Source organism: Lagenorhynchus albirostris, chromosome 6, assembly GCF_949774975.1.
Source record: "Lagenorhynchus albirostris chromosome 6, mLagAlb1.1, whole genome shotgun sequence".
In the NCBI taxonomy this organism is placed as follows: Eukaryota; Metazoa; Chordata; class Mammalia; order Artiodactyla; family Delphinidae; genus Lagenorhynchus; species Lagenorhynchus albirostris.
Genome location: NC_083100.1, coordinates 88742263 through 88764134, shown reverse-complemented (window position 1 = coordinate 88764134; position 21872 = coordinate 88742263). Strand labels below are relative to the sequence as shown.

General features: G+C 35.4%; 1 protein-coding gene and 1 pseudogene across 1 annotated transcript in view; one reads left to right on the top strand and one right to left on the bottom strand.

Moving 5' to 3' along the window:
* The window catches only part of LRP1B (LDL receptor related protein 1B), a 1442028-nt gene that overhangs the window by 529520 nt on the left and 890636 nt on the right, over nucleotides 1–21872 (bottom strand). The gene's annotated exons all lie outside the window — the stretch shown is intronic.
* LOC132521852 (swi5-dependent recombination DNA repair protein 1 homolog) lies at nucleotides 15087–15801 on the top strand (annotated as a pseudogene).

The window sequence follows — 21872 nt, the reverse complement described above, 5'->3', positions numbered from 1 at the left end:
GAGAAATATCTATTTAGGGCTTCTTCCCATTTTTGGATTGGGTTGTTTGTTTATTTAATATTGAGCTGCATGAGCTGCTTGTAAATTTTGGAGATTAATCCTTTGTCAGTTGCTTCATTTGCAAATATTTTCTCCCATTCTGAGGGCTGTCTTTTGGTCTTGTTTATGGTTTCCTTTGCTGTGCAAAAGCTTTTAAGTTTCATTAGGTCCCATTTGTTTATTCTTGTTTTTATTTCCATTACTCTAGGAGGTGAATCAAAAAAGATCTTGCTGCGATTTATGTCAGAGTGTTCTTCCTATGTTTTCCTCTAAGAGTTTTACAGTGTCCAGTCTTATATTTAGGTCTCTAATCCATTTTGAGTTTATTTTTGTGTATGGTGTTAGGGAGTGTTCTAATTTCATTCTTTTAAATGTAGCTGTCCAGTTTTCCCAGCACCACTAATTGAAGACACTGTCTTTTCTCCATTGTATATCCTTGCCTCCTTTGTCATAGAGTAGTTGACCATAGGTGCATGGGTTTATCTCTGAGCTTTCTATCTTGTTCCATTGCTCTATGTTTCTGTTTTTGTGCCAGTACTATATTGTCTTGATTACTTTGCTTTGTAGTATAGTCTGAAGTCAGATTCCTCCAGCTCCATTTTTTTCCCTCAAGACTGCTTTGGCTATTCAGGGTCTTTTCTGTCTCCATACAAACTTTAAGATTTTTTGTTCTAGTTCTGTAAAAAATGCCACTGGTAATTTGATAGAGATTGCATTGAATCTGTAGATTTCTTTGGGTAGTATAGTCATTTTCACAAAATTGATTCTTCCAATCCAAGAACATGGTATATCTCTCCATCTATTTGTATCACCTTTAATTTCTTTCATCAGTGTCTTATAGTTTTCTGCATACAGTTCTTTTGTCTCCCTAGGTAGGTCTATTCCTACGTATTTTATTCTTTTCATTGCAGTGGTAAATGGGAGTGTTTCCTTAATTTCTCTTTCAAATTTTTCCTCATTAGTGTATAGGTGTGCAAGAGATTTCTGTGCATTAATTTTGTATCACGCAACCTTACCAAATTCATTGATTAGCTCTAGTAGTTTTCTGGTAGCATTTTTAGGATGCTCTATGTATAGTATCATGTCATCTGCAAAGTGACAGTTTTACTTCTTCTTTTCCAATTTGGATGCCTTTTATTTCTTTTTCTTCTCTGATTGCCGTGGCCAGGACTTCCAAAACTGTGTTGAATAATAGTGGTGAGAGTGGACATCCTTGTCTTGTTCCTGGTCTTAGAGGAACTGCTTTCAGTTTTTCACCATTGAGAATGATGTTTGCTGTGGGTTTGTCGTATATGGCCTTTATTATGTTGAGGTAGGTTCCCTCTATGCCCACTTTCTGCAGAGTTTTTATCATAAATAGGTGTTGAATTTTGTCAAAAGCTTTTTCTGCATTTATTGAGATGATCATATGGTTTTTATTCTTCAATTTGTTAATATGGTGTATCACATTGATTGATTTGCATATATTGACGAATCCGTGCATCCCTGGGATAAATCCCACTCGATCATGGTGTCTGATGGTTTTAATGTGTTGTTGAATTCTGTTTGCTAGTATTTTGTTGAGCATTTTGCATCTATATTCATCAATGATATTGGTCTGTAATTTTCTTTTTTTGTAGTATCTTTGTCTGCTTTTGGTATCAGGTTGATGGTGGCCTCATAGCATGAGTTTGGGAGTGTTCCTTCCTCTGCAATTTTTTGGAAGAGTTTGAGAAGGATGGGTTGTTAGCTCTTTTCTAAATGTTTGATAGAATTCACCCGTGAAGCCATCTGGTCCTGGACTTTTGTTTGTTGGAAGATTTTTTTTTTTTTTTTTTGCGGTATGCGGGCCTCTCACTGTTTTGGTCTCTCCCGTTGCGGAGCACAGGCTCTGGACGCGCAGGCTCAGCAACCATGGCTCACAGGCCTAGCCGCTCCATGGCATGTGGGATCTTCCCGGACTGGGGCACGAACCCGTATCCCCTGCATCGGCAGGCGGACTCTCAACCACTGCACCACCAAGGAAGCCCTTGTTGGAAGATTTTTAAACACAGTTTCAATTTCATTACTTGTGATTGGTCTGTCTATATTTTCTATTTCTTTCTGGTTCAGTCTTGGAAGGTTATACCTTTTGAAGAATTTGTCCATTTCTTCCAGGTTGTCCATTTTATTGGCATAGAGTTGCTTGTAGTAGTCTCTTAGGATGCTTTGTATTTCTGCGGTGTCCACTGTAAGTTCTCCCTTTTCATTTCTAATTGTATTGATTTGAGTCCTTTCCCTCTTTTCTTGATGAGTCTGGTTAATGGTTTATCAATTTTGTTTATCTTCTCAAAGAACCAGCTTTTAGTTTTATTGATCTTGCTATTGTTTTCTTTGTTCCTATTTCATTTATTTCTGCTCTGATCTCTATGATTTCTTTCCTTCTGCTAACCTTGGGTTTTGTTTGTTCTTCTTTCTCTAGTTCCTTTAGGTGTAAGATTAGATTGTTTATTTGACATTTTTCTTGTTTCTTGAGGCAGGCTTGTATAGCTATAAACTTCCCTCTTGGAACTGCTTTTGCTGCATCCCATAGGTTTTGGATCATCGTGTTTCTGTTGTCATTTGTCTCTATGTATTTTTGGATTTCCTCTTTGATTTCTTCAGTGATCTCTTGGTTATTTAGTAACGTATTGTTTAGCCTCCATGTGTTTGTGATTTTTACCTTTCTTTTCCCTGTAATTTATTTCTAGTCTCATAGCATTGTGCTCAGAAAAGATGCTTGATATGATTTCAATTTTCTTAAATTTTCTGAGGCTTGAGTTGTGACCCAAGATGTGATCTATCCTGGATAATGTTGCGTGTGCACTTGAGAAGAAAGTGTAATCTGTTGTTTTGGATGGAATGTCCTATAAATATGAATTAAATCTATCTGGTCTATTGTGTCATTTAAAGCTTCTGTTTCCTTTGTTATTTTCATTTTGGATGATCTGTCCATTGGTGTAAGTGAGCTGTTAAAGTCCCTCACTATTATCGTGTTACTGTCGATTTCCTCTTTTATAGCTGTTAGTACTTGCCTTATGTATTGAGGTGCTCCTATGTTGGGTGCATATATATTTATAATTGTTATATCTTCTTCTTGGATTGATCCCTTGATCATTATGTAGTGTCCTTCCTTATCTCTTGTAACATTCTTTATTTTAAAGTCTATTTTATCAGATACAAGTATTGCTACTCCAGCTTTCGTTTCATTTCCATTTGCATGAACTATCTTTTTCCATCCCCTCACTTTCAGTGTGTATGTGTCCCTAGGTCTGAAGTGGGTCTCACATAGACAGCATATAGATGGGTCTTGTTTTTGTATCCATTCAGCAAGCCTGTGTCTTTTGGTTGGAGCATTTAATCCATTCACTTTTAAGGTAATTATCCATGTGTATGTTCCTATGACCATTTTCTAAATTGTTTTGGGTTTGTTTTTGTAGCTCCTTTTCTTCTCTTGTGTTTCCCACTTAGGGAAGTTCCTTTAGCATTTGTTGTAGAGCTGGTTTGGTGGTGCTGAATTCTTATCTTTTGCTTCTCTGTAAAGCTCTTGATTTCTCCATCGAATCTGAATGACATCCTCTTAGGCTGTCTTCATTTCTTTTCATTCGTTTTTCTTTATTGTGTTTTGCAGCAGTGAATTCCATCATTCTGTCTTCCAGGTCACTTATCCATTCTTCTGCCTCAGTTATTCTGCTATTGATTCATTCTAGTGTAGTTTTCATTTCAGTTATTGTATTATTCATCTCTCTTTGTTTGTTCTTTAATTCTTCTAGGTCTTTGTTAAACGTTTCTTGCATCTTCTCGATTTTGCCTCCATTCTTTTTCCGAGGTCCTGGATCATCTTCACTATCATTATTCTGAATTCTTTTTCTGGAAGGTGACCTATCTCCACTTCATTTAGTTGTTCTTCTGGGGTTTTGTCCTGTTCCTTCACCTAGTACATAGCCCTCTGCCTTTTCATCTTGTCTATCTTTCTGTGAATGTGGTTTTTGTTCCATAGGCTGCAGGATTGTAGTTCTTCTTGCTTCTGCTGTCTGCCCTCTCCATTTTTACTTTTAAAAATATAACCCATAGTACATTCTATTGTTTAAATTTTCCTCCTCTCTCTCCAATTAGAGATACTTGTCTTAACTTTTCTTTTTCTTAATAACCACATGATATAAATAAAAGTATATTTCAAATTAATATGGGATACAGAATTTATTATTTTCAATCTGAACCATGATCATAGTAGTATTGTGCTATATCTCTAAATGAACAGCAAAATCCAACAAGATATCTGAACAAGTATAAAAAGGACTGTTCTCTAAGTTGTGTTTCAAGTGTGTAAGCTTTTAATCATTTGCACTCTCCACTACTGGATTCTTCACATTTATAGTAACATATTTTTTATAGTTTATGCTTCTTTCTCCGAAATTTTATAAATGTGCACTATTAACTTGTATTGAGTGTTCATTTGGTAGCAGAGACTCTGAAATGTGCCAAAGATAGAAAATAGTCCAGTAGCCAGAATTCTAGTAAAATTTCACATTATTATATTACGTCAAACTGTCATAGCAAAGCTATAAGGATACTGCTATCATTTTTCATTTCATAGATGAAGATTCTGAGATTCAAAGAGATTATTTTAATCATATATACATATATGGCCTGTCTCTAAAACTAGTGTTCTTTCAAAGTGTCCATGCTGAGTGCATTAAAAAATTTAACATAATGAAATAAGTTTAAATAAAAATCATAATTTTAAAGGTTTTGAACAATTTAGACTTTTCAACAAGCATCTAACTTAATGACAACTGAGACCACATCAATTTCAACCTAGAAGATACACATTAATAATAACCATCCCTTTCTAAATCTGCTTTTGTGCAATGCACAGTTCTAAACACTATAGATTAATTCAGTTAATCTTCACAATTCTATAAGGTACGTACTACTATTATTAAACCATCTTACAGTTAAGAACACTGAAGCAAAGAGAGGTTAAGTGGTTTTTCCTGGATCACAGAATGAATAGTGGCTCCAGGTTACAAACCAAGCACTGATTTTAGAGTCCATGGCATAAATCTCATTGCTACACTGTCTCCTTCCATAGATGGATAGAGTTTAGTCTTCTTTCTCTTGACATATAGATATGGAACTTAGATTATGATGGTGAAGTTGAGTAGCTAATTCATTTATGTTTTTATTTACACTCACAAATTTATTTTTAGGAACAGAGAAGTTCTCTGTGAAAAGGGCAGAGACTTTGTAAGAGACTCTTTTGAAAGGTGTATAGCACAGTATAGTGGATTGAGCACATGTGTTTCCACTTCTGTTTCTTCTACTAACCCACTGCAACAGAAATATGAAAACATAAAACAGAATAAACCCATAGTGAATCCACATAATAAACAAGAGAATGACAGGCATATAAACAAAGTGTACAAGATGGTCAGTGTATGGAAACAGGAAAATGGGGAAATAGGCAGATAAAGTTGTAGCCTAGAATGTGATTTTAAAAAGGCTACGGAGGAATGGAAGACATCCCCTTCCACAGAACTCTAGATGACCTTGCTTTTAGCTTGGAAATAACAGAGTGAAGTGCAAACAAAGGTTAAAAATAGGGTGATTAAGTCAAGATATTTTTATATGTTATACTACCTACCATCACAATGTCCCCCACCCTTTGCCCTAAGTTTACAGATGGCTAATGGCTGATAGAAAGTCTCAAATAAATACATAAGCAAAGCTCTTTTTTAAGATAGTGAAAAATCGGGGATATTAAGGCTGGTGCCCTGCAATAAGGTTCTTTTCATTCTGACCTTTGGGGAACCCAAATCCTGACCTTCTAAAGCAAAACCTGCAAACTCCGTCCTACAAGACATCTTCATGCCATGCACCTATCTGTGCCTTCAGCAGAAAGCTTCACGTGTTAAATCTCTAAATGTAATGCAGTATGTGTTCAAAGCTATGCAGAGCTCCCAGGAAGAGATCCCCCTGCAAGGAAGATACCAAGTGAAAAGAGTTTTATTTTCATAAAGATAGAGGAAACCAGAATAGATCACCCAGTCCTTTCTTAAATGTCATGGGAAACCAGGATATTAAGTTCAATTAGGAAAATTAGCAGAGTGGAAAGTAAACACTAAGATAAAACATAGAGATGCAAAATGAATAATTCAGAAAATATCTTTTAAATCATCATATATTCAAGTACATATCTCATTCTAGAAAAGTTAAAGATCATTTTAAAAAGTAGTATTTAGAGAATAAAACAGGACTCAGAGATTAAAAAGTATTTCTAAATAAAAATATTTTTAATAGAATGGCTAGAAAATGTGGTTGAGGAAATCTTCCATAATAAAGAAGAAAAAGACAAACAGAAAATACGATAGAAAAGCAAAGAATAAAATGTCAGTCTAAAAAGTCCAAAAGCTGTCCTTGGAATCATTGGATTCTTTACCTCCATGCAGTCACAGAAAAAAAAAAAAGAAGAAAAAATCCAGTTTTACTTAAAAATGTCCTTAATTGACCAGTGAAAAGTATCAATTTTGTGAAATCTTAACTCTTCAGTCCAGGCCTTTTTAATATTCTGAGTGACAAAATCAAGAGTGTTCAGAAAGCACTTCTGGTGCATAGTGAAGTATGACTGTGTGGAACAAATGTACTTATGAGATGGCTTGAACTGCAGGAAGAATGTGCTACTTTTTTCACAGAATATCATTTTATCCTTGAAAGAATGTCTTACAATCTATGGCTATTCAGACTTAGGTATTTGGCAGATATTTTCTCAAAAAAAAAAAAATGATGGAGAACAAAGTTAGAAGACTGACAATACCAAACTTTGAGACTTATTATAAAGCTACAGTAATTGAGACAGTGTGGTATTGTTGAAAGAATAAGTTTTCTTTATAGAGCCTATGCTCTAGTGAGGGAGACAGACAAGAAATAAACAAATAGAAAAGACATCATTAAAATTCCTATAAATCAACAGCAAATAAATAAATAACTTGATTGAAAATGGGCAAAGGACTTAAATAATCATTTCTCCAAAGAAGACATGCAAACAGCCAACAGGTATATGAAATAGGTATATAAAAAGAAGCTCAACATCATTAATCATCAGAGAAATGCAAATCAAAACCACAATGAGATATCACTTCACACCTGGCTATCATAAAAAAAAAAAAACGAAAAACATAACAATGCTGGCAAGGATGCAAGGATATGGAGAAATTGAAACTCTTGTACACTGTTGCTAGGAATGTAAAATGGCACAGCCATTTTTGAAAAGGGTATGGAGATTACTCAAAAAATTAAAAATAGACTACAGTATGACCTAGCAATTCCAGTTCTGGGTATATATACAAAATAATTGAATTCAAAATCTTGAAGAGATATTAACACTCCAATGTTCACTGCAGCATTATTCATAATAGCAAAGGTATGGAAACAATCTAAATGTCCATCAAAAGATGAATGGATCAATAAAATGTGGTATGTATATACAATGGAATATCATTCAGCCTTAAAAAAGAGGAAAATATTCTGGTGGGGGATGCTGATAACAGGCAAGGCTACACATGTGTAGGGATAGGGGAATGTAGGAAATCTCTGTATTTTTTGTGTCAATTTTGCTGTGAACCTAAAACTGCTCTAACCAAATAAAGTCTTCTATAAAAAGGGAATTTTGCCATATGCAACAACATGGATTAACCTTGAGGAAATGATGTAAGATTAGCCAGTCGTAGAAGGATAACTATTGTATGATTCCACTCACATGAAGTATCTAAAATAGTCCAACTCATAGTAACAGAGAGTAGAATAGTGGTTGCCAGGGCCTGAGGGAGGGGGCAAAATGGGGGAGTTGCTGTCCAGCAGGTATAAAGTTTCAGTTATAGAAAATGAATAAGTTCTAGAGATCTGCTATACAACATTGTGCCTACCACTAATGACACTGTATAGTGCACTTAAAAATCTGTTAAGAGGATAGATCTCTTGGCAAGTGTTCTTACCACAATTAAAAAAAAGTAAGATAAGAAATAACCGAAGAGTGCCATTAGTCCTATAAAGAAAACAGGCACAGTTTCATTTTTTAGTTTCCCTACCTTTGTCTGCATATAACTTCATTCTACTCACCCTTCATTGCACAAGTCTAACCCCACCCTCAGTGAAATACTTCAAACTAGCACATCCCACATTGACTCTTCCTTCTCATTGATTCTAAAGCCTCTACAGACAGAATCATATGGCTTCATATTAAATTGTTGCTTTTTCTTTTCTTTTCACTTGTACTAATTTTGACTCCTTATCCAGAGATGAAAACTCCTGAAAACAAGGATGCTGTCTTGTACTTCTTCGTATGCTTCACAGTGCTTTGCATTCTTTTGAACTGAGCATGATATAGAAATTACCTAAATACTGTGAAATGACTGGGGAAATAATATCCCTAAAAATATCTCCCATAATAATTCAACACTTAGAAAACATTTAAATAAAACCATCTCTCCAATTTCCTCTTGATATTATCTTTTAAAAATTTCTCTTTTTAAATATCCTTTTTGAAGGTTCCTCTAACATAAAGAACTTCAGTTTTGACTGTGTAATTAATTATTATTTAGAATCACATTTGTTTCTCTCACTTTTTTCTCACACTGTTATTCATACAAATATACTAGAATCTTCAGAAATTACCAGATTTCAAAAATTGCTTGCTTAAGTTGTATGTAAGTAATTATGAATTTCTCTATTTCACTATTACAGGCTGAACAGTGCACTCCAAAATTCATGTGTTAAAGTTCTGTCAGTATCTCAGACTGGGGCTGTATTTGAACATAAGGTCTTCATAGAGGTAATTAAGTTAAAATTAGGTTATTAGTGTGGGTCCTAATCCAATATGACTGATGTCCTTATAGAAAGAAAATTAGGACACAGACACACACAGATGGACGACCCAGGAAGGAGAAGATAGCCATCTACAGGCCACGGAGAGAGGCCTCAGAAGAAATCAACCATGTCCACACCTTGATTTCAGACTTCAAGACTCCAGAACAGTGAGAAAAATTTCTGTTAAGGCACCCAGTCTGTGGGACTTTGTTATGGCAGCCCTAGCAAACAAATACATTTACTAATAGGGATATAGAAGAAATTTATGAGCTATAAAAAAGAATTCATATAAATATCATAAATATAAATTGATTCTACCATACAGTCTCCAAACTCTTTACTCAAAAGAGAAAGAGACAGACAGACAGAGGAGAGAAATAAAGAAAGGAAATAAACTTACTGTGACCTACTAAGTTCCAAGGCCTTTGCTAGGCTTTGAACATAAGCACATGTGATTGCCTCATCATAAATGAGATGTGATGTGTTAAAACACCTGTCAATAAACAAAATCTATAACTTTTTAAAAAAATTCATAAATACAGCAACAAACATCAAAAGAAATAGCCCAAAGAGTTGAGATTGTATCTACTGCCTAGGAATTTGGGTAGGGGAGAATTCTCACTTGTGACTTCAATAACTAAGTTTCACCCTAATAGCTCCAAAATCTCTCTCATATGCCTAACTATCCTCTTAATCTTCAGTCCATGTATCCTACTACATCATAGGAATTTCTCCCTGACTATAATGAAGTCACTACAAACTTTACATGACCAAAATAAAATCCATTTTGTTTTTCCCATGTATGCTTCTTTCCCAATAGACTTCTGTTATGAATTTTTGTGTCCCCTGCTAAATTCATATGTTGAAATCTTACTCCCAAGGTGTGGTGCCTATGGGGGGTGATTAGGTTGTAAGGGTGGAACCCTCATGAATGGAATTAGTGCCCTTACAGAAGGCACACCCCTGAGAGCTCTTTATCCCTTCTGCTGTGAGACAGTAAGACCATCTAGCTGTCTGTCAACCAGGAAGCATATTCTCATCAGACACTGAATCTGCTGCCTCCTTGATCTTGGACTTCCCAGCCTCCAGAACAGCGAGAAATAAATGTTTGCTATTTAAGCCACCCAACCTATGGTATTTTTGTTATATCAGCCTGAACTAAGACACCTTCTGACAGTAAATGGTCCCCAACGCAGTCATCAGATGTAAAAACCAGATAGTCATCTTTTTTTCCCCCTATCATCACCATGGCATTTCCCAGGTGCCTTTCTGATCTGAGCAAGCCCACTTAATTCTTCACTTTATATTCTCAGGAATGTTTTATTTTCTCTCCATTCCCACTAAAACTGCTTAGCTCAGGACCCCATTATTTCTCACTCTCCTGACTATCATTGCTGAGGAAACAAGAGAGTGATCTTTCCAAAATGCAAATCTAAGCATGTCACTATGCCACTTAAAATTCTCCAAAGGCTTGCTTTCCCCTGCCAAAACACTTAGCATGGCACAAAGGCCATCCATGATTTGATGCCTACTTAACTTTCCATCACCAGATCTATGACTGCCCACTATGCACCATGTTCCAGGAATACTGAACTGCAGTCAACTTTCAATTTCCCAAGGATAGATTAACCACAGTACAGAAAAAAAAAAAAGATGAAAATAAGCCAAAGACAGCTTATTTGTAAAGAAAAAGAATTAAAACTGTTGTGAATAAGAGAAAAATCTACATATCAGAATGAGTCTATTACTTATAATTATATAGGAACCATTCCATTTTTACATTGTACCTACTGCAAATCATTGTACCTACTGCAAAACATTGTACCTACTGCAAAGCCCCTCCACCTGGACAGTTAGAGGGGAATATGCTTGCTTACAGCAGTCTGTTAGCCTGTTGACTGCTCTTTGGTGCAGGAGCAGCGTTTTGCAGTTTGCCTGAAGCTCTGGGCAAAAATCTATTTCTTAGGGCAGTGACGGTACTAGAAGTCTCTGTGCTCTGCCTTCTCCCAAGACTTGTTTTTATTTATTTTTCTTAAACAGAGAATCTGGAGAATGACAATGAAGAACAAAGCCCAGAATTTTGCTTTGAAGCTTTTGTGACCTTGAACTGACAAATGTGGTCCAAAATTCTCTCAGTTCATTGTTACACTCAGGTTTGCCTTACTGAGGACTGAGGGGGCAGTCTGGGGTTGTAGCGAAAAAGACTTGAGAATGGCAGGTAATTTAATTTCCAAGTTGATGGCCTGAATGTGTTGCCGGTGAAGTATTTGTGCAGTGATGAAGGAGAGAATGCCAGTGAGAGGGAAGAATTTGCTGACAAAAACAAGGCAGCTCCGAACAACTGCTTGCTGGGATATTTAGAAAACAAAAAGTAGAGTTTATTCAATGAAAAAGATTGTTTTCATCGGAAAAAGGGAAGAGGAGAAAGAGGAGGGGGAGGAGGAGAAGACCTACTCAGCTCAGAGCAGACTATTTCAATATTTTAATGAAATACATTTGAATTAAATATCTACCTTGTATCACAGTTGTGTTGAATTGTGTCTGAACAATGTTTTTTCTGTATTCACCCAATTTCCATTACCATAGTTAATAGGATAATATAGAGTGGATATAATTTTCCAAAACAGCGATTCATTAATATCCTATGCCCTTTTATATTTGTCCTCAATTTACTTCCTCCATATGGAATCCTTGCCTCCACTGCTACACCTAGCTGTACTCCCATTATCTGAATAATGGACACATAACCAGATTTCTAGACTCAGCTCAAATGGTACTGCTGTTTAGGAACTTTGATTGTCCCCAAGACATAAAGTGGTTCACCTGACCCTTTGTGTTGTTCTGCGTACAATTCTAACATTCCTAATCCTATGGCATTCCTAATCCTATATTTATTTACATGTCTGTCTCCGTGTTTAAAATGTAAGACTCTTTGGGGGAGGAATTAGTCTTATTAACGCTTATCCTCCATACATATGCCAATGCCAGTTACAGGGATGGTTTTTAAGGCTGGCTGAGAGTCACTACAGTAGGTGAGAGAGTGTGGCTTGGAGTCACAAATGTGCTTTGATATCTGGCTATGACACTTCCTCTCTGGGTGATTCTGAACAACTTACTTGGACTCTTATTATTAGTCTCCTCATCTGTAAAACAAAGAAAATTCTACTACACTCATATAATATATGAAATAGTTAGCCAAGTGACTTGAACAGTAAGGACACTAATCGGTACCTATATACAATAAAAGAAAGAATGAGTCAAAAAAATAAAATCTAAAACATACATGTGACTATACTGATTCTAATACATAAACAATTCAGAAAAACATTTCTACCCACTGTTGATTGGAATGTGTGTGGAATTATTTTTCTAGAATTAATGGTGAATTACTGTATTTCTATGATTTTATACTACTTCTCTTGTGGCTAGCAGAATGTGTCACCCCAAAATATGGCTCTTTGGCTTGGATTATTTGGAACTGATAATTTTAAGGAAAACCAGACACATGAGAAGCTCTGAAAACAGAGTAGGAATTCCCTTTTGGTATGAAAAATTTACATTAGAAAGTGGGCCTGTACCAGGAAGAGAGCTATTATCTGAGAACTTTTTCATCTCAGAGAGTTATCTGCAAGGCAGGGCAAGCCTTGTTTACTAAACATCTCCTATTCTCACTTTTCCATGAATTGCCTTCTCTTCTTTGAAGCCATAGACACCTTTCCTTAACTCAGGAAATAAATGGTATATAAAATAATAAATGGTACATAAACCTCCATAGTATAGCCATCTTTTGAATTTTATATCTTTGTAAGGCTCCTGTACATAGATAATTACTTTTTTTTTCTCTTGTTAATCTGTCCTTTATTTCAAGGGATATCAGCCAAGAGTCTAGGAGGGTAGAGAGAAAATTGTTTCCTCCCTCCCCCTTACCACTAGTTAGATTCATTCACCTGGAGGCTGGTTGAGATTAGTAGTGTAATTCCTGACAATGGAAAAGAATAATGCTAATTGCCTGTGGTGATCACTCCAAAGTGATCAAGTTCTAGTCACATATAAAATGGTCTATTAAGATAGAAAAAATAGAATATTAGAACCTCAATTTATATTTGTAACTGTTGTAAACAAGGGTGATTAACAGCATTCAAAGACAACTTAATTCTTTGTTTGACTTTTACGTATGCATTGTTTAGGAGAAAGGTTTAAAAGAATCATTTCCCTGCTGTTAAGGGGCTCAGCTTAAGCAAGGTCTAAAGAGGGTTAAGTTAAATAATGACCTTCTCTGTTTTGGACTGAGTTGTGTTCCACCATCCCCCCCCCCTCCAAATCCACACACTGAAGTCCTAACCTCCAATGTAGACTACATTTGGAATAGGGTCTTAGAGAGGTAACTAAGGTTACAGTAGGTCATAAGGGTGGGACCCTAATCCAATAGAACTGGTGTCATTATAAGAAGACACTTTACCAGGGATGTGAGCACAGAGGAAAGACCACATGAGGACACAGTGAGAAGGAGGTCATCTGCAAGCCAAGGAGGCCTGGGGAGAAACCAAACCTGCTGACACTTTGATCTCGGACTTCCAGGCTCCACAATTGTGAGAAGATAAATTTCTATTGTTTAAGTCACCGTTCTATAGTATTTTGTTATGGCAGCCCTTGCTGACTAATACACTGACATATATCTGCCGACTTATTAGGAGCAGAACAGAGCACTGGGAAAGTTATTTAAGAGTCTTGAGACATTTTGAAGGTCCAAGCTGACCTTAGGAGCACAATAGGAGAAGTACAATAGGAGCAACTCACCCTAAATTAAAGCAGATCTGAACCTTAGCTCTAAAATGAATTCCAATTACCTACTTCCAAATTATTTCTAAGACCTCCCCTGCTTCCACTTCCACTGCTACCACACTAGTCCAAGTTGTCACAAACTCTCACCTGAACTCCTATACCAGCCTCCTAAAGTTCACCAGCATCCATCCTTTTCCTCTCCCATAGTACAGTCTTCACACAGCATTGAGTAATCATTTTAAAACACCAACCACGATTTAAAAACTCCTGTTTAACCCTTAAACTGGCTACTAAAGTTCTCAGTCTTTACGGTAGCAGGCAAGTCCCTCAGAATCTCATCACCCTTGGCCCTCCTCTCCTGTGGCATGAAGCTCCTGCTACTCCAGCCACATTAGTTAGAAACTGCCAAGCATTTTCTGGCCTTAAGGGCGTTTTACTTGCTATTTTCTCTGCCCAGAAAGCTCTTTCTAAGACATCTTCACAAGGCTAGATCTTGCATGCCATTCAAGTGTAAGCTCAAATAGCACCTCCTTGACAAGGACTTTATGGAAACTCTTCTCTCTTTTATTTCACACTGCTTTTCCCCATCTGACATGGGGAAAAATTTGTATGCATTTACTATCTACTCCAGCTAAATGCAAGTTCATGAAGATAGGGATTTGAGCTGCTTTTCTCACCCCTGTGTCTCTAGCTCCTTGAAAAGGCATAATCTAAATATATAATGATTAATAAATGCTCCCTATTCTAATAGAATTCTAGTTCTAGAAATAATTGGGGCTGATAACTAGAAATACCCCCAATTCAATCACTCTGATGCTTAGGATATGCTTTGGGCAAAAGGGCTGTGTATGAATGAGAGAGAGAAAGAGATAAATTGAAAAAATGACCACCTAGAATTATTATCACCTGGAACCTGAGCAGTTTCATGGATTTTTCTTTTTTCTTTTTCTTTTGTTTTGAAATCCCTGAATACGTGGGACACTGGAAAACCGATCTTTTTCTTTAAGTAGCAACGGCGTCTCAAATTTCTGATGTTGAGTTTCATCAGTGAACCTGGTTAAGGCAGCAAATAGTGACCTGGTACTGCTCCTTCCATGGCAGTCGTGGTAAATGGGGACATTTCTAAGGTTGGGTGCCAGCTCTCTACTAAGTAGTGAGGCATGGCTAGAAGAGGGAGTATCTAAAGTTTGGCAATTAAGATCTTCCTCAGGAAGTAGCCCTGGGTTCCTTTTAGAGATTGCAAACAATAGGAAGATCCATTTAAAATCAAAGTAAGCAGAGAGCTGCAGCTGCTTGTGTTTTCTCCACTCTCTGGGGATGGCTGAGGGAGATGGGAAGCAGGTGGTATCTGAGAACTGGAATTTGAGGATCAGTGCTGGAGCTGAGTAGAGTTCCCTTTCCTCCAGGTAAACCAAGATTTCATTTTTAAGATGGGAAGTCTAGGAAACTCAGGCATGATTTTACCTAGCACTCCACAGGCCTGTGTCAATCCGCTATCACCCCACATAACCAATACAAGAAAACAACCTATGAGTGTAACACATAGAGGAAATGCTTAAGCAAAACAAGATCTTCATTTAATTTCTTGTACAGTGTGGTAAAAGATCTTAAAGTAGAGAATGAAGAGAACTGTTAGAACTTTTCAGAGAATCCAGCACCTTCAACACAAGGAAACAGCTTGGAATTTCAAAAAAAAATTTAAACACATAGACAGTGAATGTGAAAGTATGTGTTTGAAAAATACCGTCAAGAACATCAATGCATGTGGATCTGAAACACTTGATACTGGGTAATGCAGTGATCTTCAGACTGATTTTCTGAAAGAGAATCTTCCAAAAAAAAGATTGAATGAAGAAAAAACAAAATTGGTGAAGCAGGTTCAAGAGAAAGGAAACTTTCTTCAGAGGCTAAAACTAGATAAAATGTATAGATCAAAGAAAGGTCTGTCTCAGACACAGTTGTTAACAAAGAGGTGGAGAAGCTGCAGCCAGCTGTTGCTCTGAGTTGCAGTCAGGTGTGTCTAAGAAATCAAGGTTTACTCAGTTGATAGACCACTATGGGTTAGATGAGAAATTGCTACACTATAACAGAAATGATGAAGAACTTATATGTGTTTAATTAATAATCTTTTTTCAGAATATCTTTGTAAATGTCAACTTAATTAAAACATACTTATACATTTTAAAGGGAAGATATAAACCATTAAGGGCTTAGAGAAAGATATTATGGTGAACCTGGATCAATTGAGGGCATTCTGTTATATAAACATAAACTAAGATCTAAAATGAAAATTTAATACTTTGAATATATTTTTCAAAACACTTAACAGTTAAAAAAATTTTTAATCATGGTTAAAAAAATTTGTACAATATTGGATGTAACTTTTAGGCATTTTTTGATTTCCTCTTTGATTTCTTCAGTGATCTCTTGGTTATTTAATAACATATTGTTTAGCCTCCATGTGTTTGTGTTTTTTACGTTTTATTCCCTGTAATTCATTTCTAATCTCATAGCATTGTGGTCAGAAAAGATGCTTAATATGATTTCAATTTTCTTAAATTTACTGAGGCTTGATTTGTGACCCAAGATGTGATCTATCCTGGGGAATGTTCCGTGCACACTTGAGAAGAAAGTGTAATCTGCTGTTTTTGGATGGAATGTCCTATAAATATGAATTAAATCTATCTGGTCTATTGTGTCATTTAAAGCTTCTGTTTCCTTATTTATTTTCATTTTGGATATTCTGTCCATTGGTGTAAGTGAGGTGTTAAAGTCCCCCAGTATTATTGTGTTACTGTCGATTTCCTCTTTTATAGCTGTTAGTACTTGCCTTATGTATTGAGGTGCTCCTATGTTGGGTGCATATATATTTATCATTGTTATATCTTCTTGGATTGATCCCTTGATCATTATGTAGTGTCCTTCCTTGTCTCTTATAGCATCCTTTATTTTAAAGTCTATTTTATCTGATATGAGTAGTGCTACTCTGGCTTCCTTTTGATTTCCATTTGCATGAACTATCTTTTTCCATCCCCTCACTTTCAGTCTGTATGTGTCCCTAGGTCTGAAGTGGGTCTCACATAGACAGCATATAGATGGGTCTTGTTTTTGTAGCCATTCAGAAAGCCTGTGTCTTTTGGTTGGAGCATTTAATCCATTCACGTTTAAGGTAATTATTGATGTGTATGTTCCTATGACCATTTTCTTAATTGTTTTGGGTTTGCTTTTTTAGGTCCTTTTCTTCTTTTGTGTTTCCCACTTAGAGAAGTTCCTTTAGCATTTGTTGTAGAGCTGGTTTGGTGGTGCTGAATTCTCTTAGCTTTTGCTTGTCTGTAAAGCTTTTAATTTCTCCACCGAATCTGAACGAGATCCTTGCTGGGTAGAGTAATAATGGTAGTAGGATTTTCCCTTTCATCACTTTAAGTATATCATGCCACTCCCTTCTGGCTTGTAGAGTTTCTGCTGAGAAATCAGCTGTTAACCTTATGGGAGTTCCCTTGTATGTTATTTGTCATTTTTCCCTTGCTGCTTTCAATAATTTTTCTTTTGTCTTTAATTTTTGCCAATTTGATTACTATATGTCTCGGCGTGTTTCTCCTTGGGTTTATCCTGTATGGGACTTGCTGTGCTTCCTGGACTTGGGTGGCTATTTCCTTTGCCATGTTAGGGAAGTTTGCAACTATAATCTCTTCAAATATTTTCTCTGGTCCTTTCTCTCTCTCTTCTCCTTCTGGGACCCCTATAATGCGAATGTTGTTGCGTTTAATGTTGTCCCAGAGGTCTCTTAGGCTGTCTTCATTTCTTTTCATTCATTTTTCTTTATTCTGTTCTGCAGCAGTGAACTCCACCATTCTGTCTTCCAGGTCACTTATCCGTTTTCTGCCTCAATTATTCTGCTATTGATTCCTTCTAGTGTAGTTTTCATTTCAGTTATTGTATTTTTCATCTGTGTTTTGCTCTTTAATTCTTCCAGTTCTTTGTTAAACAGTTTTTGCATCTTCTCGATCTTTGCCTCCATTCTTTTTCCGAGGTCCTGGATCATCTTCACTATCATTATTCTGAATTCTTTTTCTGGAAGGTCGCCTATCTCCACTTCATTTAGTTGTTTCTCTGGGGTTTTATCTTGTTCCTTCAACTGGTACATAGCCCTCTGCCTTTTCATCTTGTCTACCTTTCTGTGAATGTGGTTTTTGTTCCACAGGCTGCAGGATTATAGCTCTTCTTGCTTCTGCTGTCTGCCCTCTGGTGGATGAGGCTATCTAAGAGGCTTGTGCAAGTTTCCTGATGGGAGGGACTCTGGATGTAACTTTTAATACACTACTATTTTATTTGGGTAAAAAAAGTTCTATTATAAATGTTAAAAATAATCCAGTCAGTGAATGTCTAATCCTAAACTGGTCTAAAAATACCTGCATCTCTTCTATCCTTTTATCACATATTTCCATCTGGATGGTCTAGCAGGTAATTAAACTCATATGTTCAAAATTTTTAAATAAATAAAATCAAAATAAGCAAGTCTAATGATGTTGGGCAAATTTTAAGGTAGGTAATCTTACTAAAAGATTGAACCTCCTGATATTCTGAGCAGGTTGGGACTTGGAATCACATTAATGTGAAATTTTAAAAAATACGGTGCTATTTTGTTCTGACAGAATAGCAATCTCTGGGATCTCTCATGCACTTACTTTATTTATCCAAGCTCTATGTCTACATCTCTCTCTCTCTTCATATATATATATATATATATATATATGTATATGTATATATATACACACACACACACACACACATATACACATAGATATATACACACACATATATATATACTTTTTTTCCCCCCTTATAACTTCTACTCATTTTGAGATGGGGTTGAAGGGGCCATAGTTGACCATGAGTCAGTTAGAAGCAACTATCCATTAACTTCTGTGCTGAAGTCCCTAGAATTGCCTTCTATCAGATTGACCTTCCCAGTCTGTCTGTATGACAGGCATTCTATGGCTTCTAATATAGGATTTTGTTAAAATTTCTGTTTCATTTTGGAGTCACATGTATTTTTATAATAGACATTTTCTCCCTGCTTGAGATAGCCAGAATGAAAGTCTCTGTTCCTGGTAACCAAATTCTGTAAACAGTGTCCAGGAAGTATTAATGTCAGTAGACCTTGTCCTAAATATATCCTTATTATTACATTCAGGTCTCAGTTTTCAGTTTGGTGAAGACTTTGAAAAATAGGAAATGGGCTTAGAAGATGAAAATCATGATGTAGAAGGGTTTGAGAACCATGAGCTCTGAATGAAATAAAGAAAACTAGGTGTCTAACCAGATATTGCAAATGTGGGAGCAGGGGCTGGGAAAAATAGTACTGCTTTCATCAACTGACAGAATGCCTATGAGTGCAAGTGATGATTAATGGTAGAGCCTTAAAAACGTGTAAACCATGTGACTCAGAAATGTGACCTCTAACACTGTACCCTAAATTCTGCAAATAATTAGTTATATGGATAGTCATCACAATATTTATAATTTCCAAGAAAAACCTAAAAATTAAATATTTATATATAGGTAATTATTTAAATATATAACTATATAGTATATAAACATTATATAAAGTGTATAAACATTAAAATGATATTGTAGAAATGTTTATTGACCTAGAAATCAATGTTTATGACAAATTAAAATTGAAAGGAAGTTTATATATAATTTTTTTAAATGTCATAAATTTAAAATTTTCTAGATAAAGTTTTAAACCAGAGTTCGACAACAAAAATTACTGATATCTTTAAATAATTCTATTCTGTCCATTTCTAAAATCACTTATTGATTAGCATTAATATTAAATTTTGATTTCAATTAATTAAAATCATTTTTACAGTGTGCTTCTTGAACAATGTTTTCTTTTAATATCATGTAAGAATCAATGAATTAGTATTTTATTCTGGTTTGAGCACACTGTATATTAGAAGGTTCCAATATTTTAAAAATTGCTTCAAATGGCTATTCTATCCTAGATAATTTATTACTCTGTTCTTATTATTAAAATATGAATGTCATTGTAGTTACTACCCAACCCTTGACACTGCCAAATAATTACTACTGTAAAATTTACAGACTAGAAATATATATGTGAGTGTAAATATAAACATATTACTGGGAAAATGTTAAAAAATAAATACTGTCACAAATAAATGATCTTTGGTGCTCCCATTTGCCATGTTCCTGTCTTCAACGGTTATAGTTTAAATATGGAACCTTATTAATTAGAATTAAATTGATGCAGACATTTATTTCGACTTTGTGCTGATATGGATTATGAAAAGAGAAAAAACAGAAATTTGATGTTGATGCTCAAGTACAAATTATTATTATTTAAAATTTACCTAAATCTAGGTATATATGACCACCCCCCCCACAAATCCTCTGTGATCAGATGCCATCTATCCAAGTCTAATTTGGGTTAAACAAAACTGCCAAATCCAGTAATTCCCTCTCATCTGAGGTTTCAATTTCCATGGTTTCAGTTATCCAAGGTCAACCAAGATCTGAAAATATTAAATGGAAAATTCAAGAAATAAACAATTTATAAGTTTTAAATTGCACACTGGTCTGAGCAGCATGCCAAAATCTTGTGCAGTCCTGCTCTGTCCAGGCTGTGGTCCCCAACCATCAACATAGTCTGTTCCTGACATCCAACCATCTATGTAGTCATCACTCAGTGATCCAGGATCACCCAAAGCTAATGAATGATTCTCCTTGTGCTGGATAGTCAGAAGTAGTAGTAGCCTAATGCTATCTCACACTACCTGTGTCATTCACCCCACCTCACCTCATCACATAGTCATTTTATCATCTTACATCATCACCAGAAGAAAGGTGATTACAGAACAATATTTTGAGAGAGAAGAGACAGAGACCACATTCACATAACTTTACAACATATTTTTATAATTGTTCTATTTTATGATAAGTTATTATTGTTAATCTCCTTCTATGCCTAATTTATAAATTAAACTTTATCATAGGTATGTATGTATAGGAAAAAAACCAGTCTATAGAATTTGGTATCATCCTCAGTTTCAGACATCTACTGGGGGTCTTGGAATGTATCCCCCAAGAATAAGCAGGACTACTGAAGTAAAAGGACTCAGGTCTGATTGTTTAACTCAGCTGAAATGAATAATGCTCACCAGATCATCATATGATTCCAAGCTATTTGTTATATTCCAACATGAGATAATGCCTACAGTATATGGGCAGACTTCTGGAATGACCTCTTTGACTCTCTTGATTAATTTTCTAGCTCTAATTAAAATGTTGTTGAATTATATTAACTCAAAATTCTATCATAAATCTAAAGCATACTACATCTTTTCCCAATGTGAACATTTACTATTTCTCCTTTTTAAATGAAAGGGGAGACATGGGGCAATATAAAATAATTATGTCTCTACTCAAAAAATTATACATTTTCAAATTTATTCTTGTTTTAATGCCATAAACATGAATAATGTAATTTTTTTCCTGAAAGTGACTCCAGGAAAGTTAACCTTTAGTAGTTTACAAAAGGGAAACGATCACTATTTAATGCTTTTGAGTATGGTAAAGCTGAGATGATTTAATTATTCCATTTATGTTAATGAGACCATTCTCTGATCACTAATTATAATCTGGTTAAAAAAATAGTACTTGATGTACTTTGCAATTGTAGTATTTATCCATTCTGTAAGGTAATTAGCATTAAGAAGTGTAACATTGGAACACAGCAATTTAAGGTGACAAAAATTGCTGGAATAGAATCATATATAGTCCTTTGGAGATTTCTCACTTTACTTTAATGTAAAGTTTGATGGGCTATTAGTTTTCATTAATGGTGGCTTGAGTACTTAGAGAAGACAACTATGTCCTATACTTAGTACTGGGAAAATTGCCTGGATATATTTCATATATTACTGTTACTTTAATGAATAGTATTATAGCAATTAGAAGACTGATGGCTTAGAAAATTTAGGTGGTTGTATTTGAAGTCCTTTGAACTAAGTGACATTGCGCAGTGTACATTAAAAAGTAAATTACCCCTCTTTAAAAAGTATGATTTGAAAGCAGAATCACTTAAGATATACAGCATAATTATAGTGCATTTAAAATAAACTGGTTTGTATATATCAAATTACAGAGGGAAATGCAATATA